Source organism: Hippocampus zosterae, chromosome 5, assembly GCF_025434085.1.
Source record: "Hippocampus zosterae strain Florida chromosome 5, ASM2543408v3, whole genome shotgun sequence".
In the NCBI taxonomy this organism is placed as follows: domain Eukaryota; kingdom Metazoa; phylum Chordata; class Actinopteri; order Syngnathiformes; family Syngnathidae; genus Hippocampus; species Hippocampus zosterae.
The window spans coordinates 9,374,307-9,385,431 of record NC_067455.1 but is presented as its reverse complement, the minus strand read 5'-3'; the positions used below and the strand labels follow the sequence as shown (position 1 = coordinate 9,385,431).

Sequence of the window (11,125 nt, the reverse complement as noted above, 5' to 3'; positions counted from 1 at the left end):
TCAATGATCACGTGACTATTTCAACATGCACTTCATTGATTTAGCATGAGTGTGAACTGATTTGTCTCGCCATTCAATCCTATAATTTGCAGAGGGGTGGCTGCCATTATTATTATTGGCATTATTATTGCATAACGCCTGTCGAAACAACAGTTCCCTCACAAACGGGGATGAAGCCTCCGCAGCGTATCATACATACACGCGGATGATGTTCAAATATCCTTTTTTTTTCCCTAGACAACGTCCGTAAAATTAAATGCGACCAAAACTCTAGTTAAAATCAAATAATGAGCAAGTACATCAAACTAAAATGTAAATGCAACACTCATGCTCCCATTTTTACATTTTTTTAAAGTATTTGAGCGAATGATCTTCAAATTACACAGTTTTGGGGGGTGGGGTGGTTCTGTCTCATGCAAATGCAGAATATGCCTATTGTGACTATGACAATTGAGGGTGGAACTCAGGCAAGTGTTGCTCTATTTAAAAACTTAGGACTCATCACGCAACTTGTTAGTAAAAAGACCATCAACAAATTTAGTAGCTCATTGCGGTGTTATCGGCGACATCCAAAGATCCTGTTAGTTCCACCCAGAACAGATGTTCACCACTCTCCATCCAGCCTGCAAATGACTGGTACGTGTGTGAAGCTGCCACTGGCTAATTTCACAAATCTGGGTCACACTTATTATGTAAATTAGTCCCACTGTTACATTAAACAGTTCAGCACATCTTTGCTCCTGGACACATTTTCAGAAAGTGGCAGATCAAGGATTTACTTGGTCGTTTAATTTCACTCTTGATGGGTGGCCAGCCACTTTCAAGACAGAACTATTTCTACACGAGTGATTAAAAACATGTCTCATGATACGCTTCCTTTAAGTAGTGTGCATAGTTTGGGGGCGGGGGAGTATTATACATGAAATTACCACCTTAATAAATCACAGCGACAACAAAACTATCACTGTCCATCCACGAATCAAATTTGTAAAAACCTCAATCATGCATATTTTGGGCATATGGAATATCTAACTGTGAAAATTTGATCCATTCTCTAATTTTATTCAGTTAAACTATTGCAGATCGCTCAAAAAAAAAAAAAAAGAAAATCACTTTCTCGCCTCCCGCTGATTTAGAATGCAGAAGGAAGCTACCAGTAAGCGTCGAACTGAATTAAATAGATGACATGCATCACCTCAATTATCATCATTTTATTGGTTTGACGTTTCTTTTAGAATTGATTTAATAATTTTACTGACCTATGTGAAAGAAAGTATGGCTCGGGCTCTTTTCACCCAAAGCATCCTCGGGTAAGGGTCTTGAAGTTGTTTCAAAGTCAGGGTTTAAATCTAAAGGTAGGAGATTGTCCATCAGAGCGCCTCGACCTTGGGACATCCTTTCCCAAGAGCTGCGATACCCGAAATTGGTGACGCCGTTTAAATCACTCACCGAGCGGTGAAGTGTGCGCGCACGTAGCCGGTGTTTATTTATTGTCAGGTTTCGTTCAATGTTGCAATCAGTGGCAAAGACGTTCGCCAGACACTCCCAAACAGTTTAAATGATTGCAAACAGTGCCGATCCAAATTTCTTTGTGACACGAAAAACTGTTTGAGACCATTGAAATACTCGGCAAACATCTTTGCGGCCTTTAACTCATTTTTAGACGCTAGCTTTTTTTTGTGATGTCATCTTCTGACCCATCTATTTTCATTCATTCATTCATTCATCTTCCTAACCGCTTGATCCTCACTAGGGTCGCGGGGGGTGCTGGAGCCTATCCCAGCTGTCTCCGGGCAGTAGGCGGGGGACACCCTGAATCGGTTGCCAGCCAATCGCAGGGCACACAGAGACGAACAACCATTCGCACTCACACTCACACCTAGGGACAATTTGGAGTGTTCAATCAGCCTGCCATGCATATTTTTGGAATGTGGGAGGAAACCGGAGCACCCGGAGAAAACCCACGCAGGCCCGGGGAGAACATGCAAACTCCACACAGGGAGGCCGGAGCTGGAATCGAACCCGGTACCTCTGCACTGTGAAGCCGACGTGCTAACCACTGGACTACCGGGCCGCCAACGAAAAGTAACCCCATCTATTTTTCAAAATGAAATTTAACATTGTATGCATTTGTTTTTTTTGTGTGTAATTAAAAGATAGATATTCCAGGGGTGGCGGCCCGGTAGTCAAGTGGTTAGCACGTCGGCTTCACAGTGCAGAGGTACCGGGTTCGATTCCAGCTCCGGCCTCCCTGTGTGGAGTTTGCATGTTCTCCCCGGGCCTGCGTGGGTTTTCTCCGGGCGCTCCGGTTTCCTCCCACATTCCAAAAACATGCGTGGCAGGCTGATTGAACACTCTAAATTGTCCCTAGGTGTGAGTGTGAGTGCGAATGGTTGTTCGTTTCTGTGTGCCCTGCGATTGGCTGGCAACCGATTCAGGGTGTCCCCCGCCTACTGCCCGAAGACAGCTGGGATAGGCTCCAGCACCCCCCGCGACCCTAGTGAGGATCAAGCGGCTCGGAAGATGAATGAATGAATGAATGAATATTACAGGGGTGTCAAACTCAGGTCCTGGAGGGCCGCTGTCCTGCATGTTTTCCAAGTCTCCCTGTTGCAACACACCTGATTCAAATGATGAGATCATCAGCAAGCTCAGCGGAAGCCTGGCATTGAACCTGTTCATTTGAATCAGATGTGTTGCAACAGGGAGACTTGGAAAACATGCAGGACAGCGGCCCTCCAGGACCTGAGTTTGACACCCTTGATATTTTCAACATCGAACAAGAGGTTACTTGGCATCGGTTGGATTTGTTGGGTTCTTCATATGATCGACAAGAGTGGAAGCAGTGAGCTTATTTCGGGTGTATGCTTTTCACTCTTGTCAAAGCCCTTTGTAAACATGGTGCACACATACACACGTACACACAGACTGTGCTGACAATCTCGTACTTGTAATTAACGCGGCGGCCCTCACGGGCGCGTTGTCCTCACGTTTTCTATTTAGCACCGCTGATGACAATAAATTGGCTTGACTCACTCGAGACACGATTGAATCCAGGAGGATCGATCCGCTCTATGTCGCGTGGCATGCTGGGATCGAGAGCAGCCCGGGTTAAGAAAGAAGGGGGCTTCGTGGGGGACGCCGCCGGCCTTCACGCGCGCGCACACGCGCGCGAGCACGCACACGCACACGCACACACGCGCACACACACACACACACACACACACACACGCGAGTGGGCCCCGCGATGATCATGGACAAGCCTAGTTGCGTGATTAAGAGTTCAATTACTATCTATCTATATATCTATATGTGAAATGAAGCCGTATACGCTAGCTAATCATACATAGCTTCGTGTTGCAAAAGTCAACTAGATTAATGCTAACACAACGCAAAATGCTAAAGACAAGCTAATGAATGGCATCTCAAAACTTTAAATCAGTATTTAAACACTAATATGTACCCCGACCCTGGAGAACAATGTGCACACAAATAAAGCAGCGCAAATACTGTACCTCTGGGGAAAGCGGAATCCGATTTTGGCGTTTCATTCAAATACAACCCTTGTAGTGTAGGTACACTTCAAGGGTTGTATTTGAATGAAACATAGTCCTTGTTTAGTAAATGTTTCTTTTTTTTTGTATATTTGATTAACATACAATATCATAATTGCAAAAATGCGAAGGTAATCTCTCATATTGTTACTCACCATTGGGGAGTTTTCAAATATAGTCGAAGTACAATGTCTCCAATATTCACCCCGATGTTTTTTTTCCCCCCCTGGGCAACAGTACGCATGAATAACAGTTGAGCAAAGTCGACTTGGTTGTCTTTTGCCATTTACTTGCTTTTCATTGTAATCACAAGTCATTCCTTCCACGTTGTCAACTAAATCAACGGCATGTTTGTCCTGCCGTCTCACCTCCTGGGCTGCTTGGCCTCATTAGGCCTGATGCGTTTCAGCCCCATCAGCCTCGCCCTTCCCTTCTCCTTAGAGTCAGCGCACCCTTCTTGTCACCACTGCTTTTCCCCCGTCATTCACTTTAATTTTGCCTCCAGATCCCCAATCGCGGTTGTTATTGCTGGGCTTGGAAGAATCTCATACATGCTTGTACTTGCGCTCTTTGGTCCGTTCGAGTGCTCGAAACACACCTGTAAATGAAAACTAATTTCAAAGTGACTGCAACCTTTCTCATTGTCACTTGGTCTCATTACTAACAATCAGGGTTATAATAGTTTTGGAATTTAAAAAAAGTAATTAAAAAATATAAAATTTTTTAAACATTTGTAATTAGTTTTTATTAGTTTTATTCATTCATTCATTCATCTTCCTAACCGCGTGATCCCCACTAGGGTCGCGGGGGGTGCTGGAGCCTATCCCAGCTGTCTCCGGGCAGTAGGCGGGGGACACCCTGAATCGGTTGCCAGCCAATCGCAGGGCACACAGAGACGAACAACCATCCACACTCACACTCACACCTAGGGACAATTTAGAGTGTTCAATCAGCCTGCCACGCATGTTTTTGGAATGTGGGAGGAAACCGGAGCACCCGGAGAAAACCCACGCAGGCCCGGGGAGAACATGCAAACTCCACACAGGGAGGCCGGAGCTGGAATCGAACCCGGTACCTCTGCACTGGGAAGCCGACGTGCTAACCACTGGACTACCGGGCCTTTATTAGTTTTAGTATTTGTTTTTTTTTTTGTTTGTTTTATGGTCAGCTATTCGTTGATCGCAAGTTTAAAAAAAATAGTACTATTGGTCGAAATTTCTGTTCGAAGTTTCATACTTATGGTAGTCAATTGTTTGACTGTTTCCCAAAATCAGATTTTGCATTCTAATCGGCTGAACTAATCGGCAGCTCCCACTATCTGATCTGAAACAGTAAGTCAGGAAAAGACAACGTTTTTTCTTAGTTTTCCTCTCATGACCACGCACACGTTTGACATGACTAAAATCAGCTTTACGAAGAAACCATTGCTGTAATTTTCTGTTTTAAAGCAACCAAAAGAAACAGTTGAGGTTTTCTGTTCCCTAAAAATCTGCAAGGTCTTACTTACTTTCAAGGCCCTCCGATTAAAAAAAAAAAAGTAGAACCACCAAACCACGACTGTCTGTGTCTTATGTGTTGTGTTGTATTATTTTCTCATTTACAGCGGCTCCTCTCTCCTGCAGTTGAGAGGAAAGTAATTTCATCTGTGCTGTATGTTGCACATGGAGCACATTTGACAATAAAGTTGACTTGAACTTGAACAAAGTTCATCCATTCATCAATCATCCATCATGGGAGACTTCCGCTTCTTGATGGTTTTGTTTTTTCTTTGGTGTTTTTGCGGAAAAGGAAAAGAGGAAAAGTGTGAAATAAAAACTTGCTGCTGTGAACAATAGACCAATTCAATATTTACTAGATCCACATATTCACTTCACTTCCATCGACACATTATCATCGACATTCCGTAATTCCAGCCAGTGATTATAGTTTGGCAAACACTTTCCAGCACACTTCTTGTCAGTCTGGTGTTGTGAAATTGTACTTTATTCTAGTTCTATTTTACACTAGTTAATTTGCCTTTCCTGTCACTTCGAAAGAACATCTTCAGTGCAGGTAATAACGGTTTTATGACGGTGACAGACTCAAGCCAGGAACAAATTATTGACTTTGAATTATTTCCCTTGGGGAAACTTTGAATCGATCGCGCACTTTTTTTTTTGCCAAATCTTGCACAGAAACGGCAATAAAACAAAAATATTGCTCGTCCTCCTGCTTGGCTGAGGTTATAACTGACTGTCAGACAAGTTTTACTTTGTGCATAGTATTGTGGCGGCGAGCTCCACTGCACCGTAGTCAAAACGCTGTCCCCATCAATTGAGTACATGCAGGAAAAGTGAAAATAGGCTTGAGTTGGAATGTTTTGCTGAAAATGGAGTGCAGAAGGACCTTGTCAGCCACGAAAATAAATGTGTTCAGATCCATTTTCATTCTATTATACCATTTCTTCTCAAATGGTGGGACGGGACCTCCTGGGGGCGATACCAGTGGTGGGGCACGCGTGTGACACGAGGGAACATGATTTTTTTTTCTTTTTTGACGTGGGGGAGGGGGGTTGTGGAGGAAGGTTGAAGGAACACAAAAAACAATTTTGATAGTTATTCTTTGTTCTAAGTTGATCTACATTTCATCAATTTTGTTTCCCTTAATGTGTAATGAGATTTTGTTTTGTTTTTTGTAAACGAGCAATTGAACAACATTTTGGAGCAATGTGGATCAAAGTTAGTGCACAAACTAATTTAAACCAGCACAAGAAACAATTCCGAATGCAACAAACTGGTGTATGGTAACTCAAGTAAGGTGGCTTCGTATTATTATTATTTTCCTGGATATTAGTCATTTTGGAGATGCGAGGATTATGCCCGACAGCGTCGATATGCTACACACAGGAGATCGAGAGTAAAAGCGGACTCTCAGATGTCTGCTAACTAGTTGTGTTCCTTACAATTGCGTTTCCAACATGTTTTTTTTTTCATATACAGTCATACCTCGGTTTTCGACCATAATCCGTCCCAGAAGGCTGTTTGAAAAGCGATTTGTTTGAAATCCAAAACTAACTTATTCGCCCCATGATTAGGGGCCTCCTACGACCTGGCATCCACATGTGTGGACAAAAATGCATCCCTTGCAAGAGTGCTTACAATAAATGCTACTCGTGTAAGGAAGTCGAGAGGAGTCAAGTGGCGTATTTGGGTTTGCTCAGTTTGGTCGAAAACCGGCTTTGGGTTGTAATCCGAGTCGTAAAAATCTCGAATCTTCTGGTTGAAAACCGATTTGGTCGAGAACTGAGACATTGGAAAAACAAGATATGACTGTATGAAAAATACCTCCACAACCACAGCAATCAACATTATCTCTGCAAATTCAGCATGGTCGATCCAGATGTCTTGCACTGGATGCTCTCGCATGTCACACTGTTCCTTCTGATATAAACACAATGTGAACAACTCAGCAGGGTCTTGAGTTCACAGTAAAGCAAGTGTGTTTGTGTGTGAACTGGAAGCATGTGGCGAGCCTTGATAATGGGCCAACTGAGCATACCAGACACCGAAATGTGCTTTTCTCTAAAAAGGATCTACATCCTCGATCCAATTGCTGGGCAGCTCCTGCAGTGTAAAACGGAGCTTGAAGGTGCATGACACAGCGATTGGGGCGACGGGTCCTTGACGAGGGCGACGTGGGGGACGTGGGGGTTCTTTGAGGCGATGCAAATTGCCAGCCGGGCTGCATGTAGAATCAGCAGACCAGAACACGGACAATGGCGATGCTCGCTATCAAAATGTCACTTTCTGAAAGTGGAGGAATGGAAGGGAAAGCAGGAGGAGAAAGTGGGAGTCGGGGCATGTGTGACAGGTGCTGTTCAAAACTAAGACCTCCTCCTGCACAATCTATCAGAAATGGCCTTCAGATGGTGGTCTCGTGTTCATGTCAATGTTGCAAAGCCTTTTAAAATGTCAAGATTTTTGCTCTCACATTGTCACACAAAAAATATATATTTAATTGTACGCAAGGAAAATATGAAACATTCTTCATGCTGTGAAAGAATAATATCTAAAAATGCAGTGGATTTAAAAAATGAAGCTGGTTGACAAGGAAAACTAGAGAAATGTTTTTTTACATTTCACCTTGGACATCTCCACTATTTTGGGAACATGACCTGATATTTTTTATTTTTCCTTGATATGAAGATGACTTTTAGCAGTGAAAGTGAACACGAATGTACTGATTTGACATCAGCCATTTGGGAACAAATGCCCCTGTTTGTGAACTACTTTAGTTTTGTCACTGAGGAATAAAACATAAAAATTAGAAGAAGGAAAAAAAAAAGCTTTCAAACATATGATCAGACAGGAATGTCTTTATCATTAGATTTTGTGCAGCAGCAGTGGTTCATTACCCAAGGTCATTCCTTTCGGCCTTGTTCTAAGATCTAATGGATTCTTCGTTTCCTCATGCGCCCAAATCTAAGTTGTATTTAAGCCTGCACCACCGACAGGGATGAAGAAATATCCCCCTTGGTGGAGGTAATAAATGCCAGTGTGACATCAGGTCATCATCCAGTGACGGTTGCCCCGGTAACCGATGCACCGACGAGCTCACCAGAGGGTAGTTTCCTGCTTTGTCTCAATGCTCCACACTCCTCAGAGTGCCATTGCCGGCCTGGTGAGTGAAAACAGCAAGTAGTTACACACATTGTTGGCCACCCAACCTTGCACTTCTACTCTGTATTGAATACAAATTGTTAACCAACAACTAAAAACTGCCGCATCTGAGAACAGCATGCACGTGAACGTCATCACTCTGTATTAAATATAAAGTAAAAATTGCGTGAATAAAATACAGTAGATCTACTGTAGATAGAGTAGACAAGGTAAATAAGGAAAAAAAAGTCAAGCTGCTAATCTAGTGTGTGCTATGGTATCTACATTTAGGCGCAGATCATGGCTTCCAATTATTTTTATTTTGATACAGTTTGCAAGTGAATGCTTATTCCTTATTAAATGCAAAATACAGATGAGCTGCCACCTATATTCACATTAACATAAAATCTTCACCCTAAAAAAAAGGATTTGGTGGGTGCAGATATCTACACAGTTTGTAGTTCTACAGTAAAACAATCTACTTTTAAACTCTACTTTTCTTTTAAATTGAAGTGCTTTATGTAAGTCTGCTACGATGGTAAAGAAGTTGGTCTTTTAAAATCCGAGGGCAGTGAAACAGCTCGGAAGAGAAGTTAATCCTGAATTTTGAACAATCGAAAAGCATTTGGATGGTGTCTGTATAGTTTTAAACGCCCACACAGCTTTAGTCTTTTACTCTTCACTGCCCAAAGGGTCACATATTCAGTCTGCATCTCAGCATGTGTAGCACTGAAACCACGCACGCAATATAATGCAAGAAATGTCAAGCGGAGGAAAACTTAGACCACTTACTGTGTTTCGCCATGACTCCTGTTAGAAAACACCCGACAACACTGTGCGCCACTGCTGTGTGTGCACATCTGACCACATTGTGGCTCGTGGAAGTTTTTGGCATCAACCATATGTGCTGAAAAAAAAAAAGAGGCAGTACAACTTTAAAATATTGTAAATAAAACATAAACAGGACAAACTTTTTTTCTTCAAAATTATAACACGGTGCAGTAAACATTGGACAATGAATGGACCATATCACTTGATTTCGGGGCAGTCGCAACGTGACTCAAACATCAAAAAGAAACACCTTGAATAACTGATAGAATTTGTGTTTCAAAACTGGTTCAAAACAAATTAACATTCCTGTGAATTTTGTGGACGGGGGCTCTACCATTTGCCTTCTGTGACGAGGGGAACTCATACCCACTAGCTGGAAATGAAATCATAAGTAACTTACAGTACTAGCTAGTAACCACACAAGCAATCTAGTAATAGTAAATTTAAAGTTTATAATTATCTATGAAACACACCAGTTAAATAGACAGCCAGCGAGTAACTAACTAGTTAGTAACCACACTTTGGAACTTACTAACAACCAAAGATACCTAACTGAATAAATTAGCTAATAAACAAACCCACAATCATCAAAACGAACTAATTGGCTACAAACCGCAAGTCAGCTAGCATGTAAGCAAAATTAACTAGGGACCACAAATGAGTTAGTTACTTACTAGCACACACGCGCGCGCGCGCGCACACACACACACACGCACACGCACACGCACACGCACACGCACACGCGCACACGCGCACACACACACACACACACACACACACACACACACACACACACACACACACACACACAGCTAAATAGCCAGCTTGCTATGAACCAAGAACAACTACTGCAGTTAACAACCACACACAACAAGCAAGTAAATAGCACACGACTAAATAGTCAACTCGCTAGTAAAAACTAATCAATGAGCTAGTGCTAGCACATTGTTAAAATTAGATCGCAAATAAGCAAAATGCAAGGTAAGGCAGATTTATTGATATTATGCTTTTCATACGCAAGGAGATGAAATGTGCTTCACATAATTAAAAGTACCGTATTAACAAATAAACTAACTTAAAAGTAAATATATAAACTTTATAAAAGACGAGTGCTGCATACACACACGCACACATTCTGGCTGTTAAACTGTTAAAAACTATTGTGGGTTGAAGAGGATAGCAAATGAAATGAAGGGGGTAGTAGGCTAACTTGATATGCTCCACCTTGGTTGTTGTACTAATCACATGAAAGCTTTCCCTGCGTTGAGGAGATACATTAATGCAGGCTGCTGGGATAACCGTTGAACAAAAGACCAGAAATCCTGTTAAAAGATTTTCTGAAGGAGTGTGTAATCCTTTTATTCATAGAAGGTCACTTCCTGCGGCACCTCACTCGTGTTCACCTTTCTTCAAACAGCTACCACCACGAGAGTCAACTAATACGTTCAGTAGATGTTGCGCTCATGACGTGCTACACTCTCCCCCTCAATTTTCAAGGCATTACAAACAAGTCTTTTCTAATTGTAAAGTTTAGTTAAATAATTACAAAGTTCAACCCAGAGGAAGAAACTGACTCGATGGCAATGACAAGTTTTTTTTCTTCCCTTTAATAGTCTCTAGTTGTGATTAACAGCAGAAATGTACGCTCGAATATTCAACGGAGGCCCAATTAAAAGAGAAGCGAGGGGACCCGCTGTGTGGAAATTTAATGCACTATAATTAGCGAAAAGGCAGCGCAAGACTATCAGCCATTTAATGTGAAACTTGGGCACAAACTTCTTAACTACTTTTGGATTGTTTTGTTGTGTAGTATTTTCCTCATTTTGAAGCTTTACCTACAGGACAACAACTAGAGGAAAAGGAAAAATAAAGAATTGTTGTATGAGATAACATGCAGTGTGGGAAATAATTGGTTGATCCCCTGCTGAATTTGTAAGTTGGCTCACTCGCAATGAAATTAACAGTCTCCAGTTTTTCTGGTTTATTACGGAAATAGACAAAAGTCAGTCGTAAAATTCATCCATAAAAACACACATTACAGAAGTTGTAAAACGTAGTGTTTTATTGAGTGTATTATTTGATTCGCTCCAACTCAGCCAGAAT

General features: G+C 42.0%; 2 long non-coding RNA genes across 2 annotated transcripts in view; both read right to left on the bottom strand.

The window, feature by feature from the left end:
* Positions 1-4,322: 4,322 nt before the first annotated feature.
* LOC127601184 (uncharacterized) overlaps positions 4,323-11,125 on the bottom strand; it is a 130,698-nt gene continuing 123,895 nt past the window's right edge. Inside the window, exon 2 of the long non-coding RNA XR_007962506.1 lies at positions 4,323-4,508. This is a non-coding gene — a long non-coding RNA (uncharacterized LOC127601184). The remainder of the gene's footprint in view (positions 4,509-11,125) is intronic.
* LOC127601185 (uncharacterized) lies at positions 6,342-9,037 on the bottom strand. The gene is made up of 2 exons (XR_007962507.1): positions 8,984-9,037; positions 6,342-8,210 (listed from the first exon to the last, which is right to left on the bottom strand). It is a non-coding gene; the product is annotated as an uncharacterized LOC127601185 (long non-coding RNA).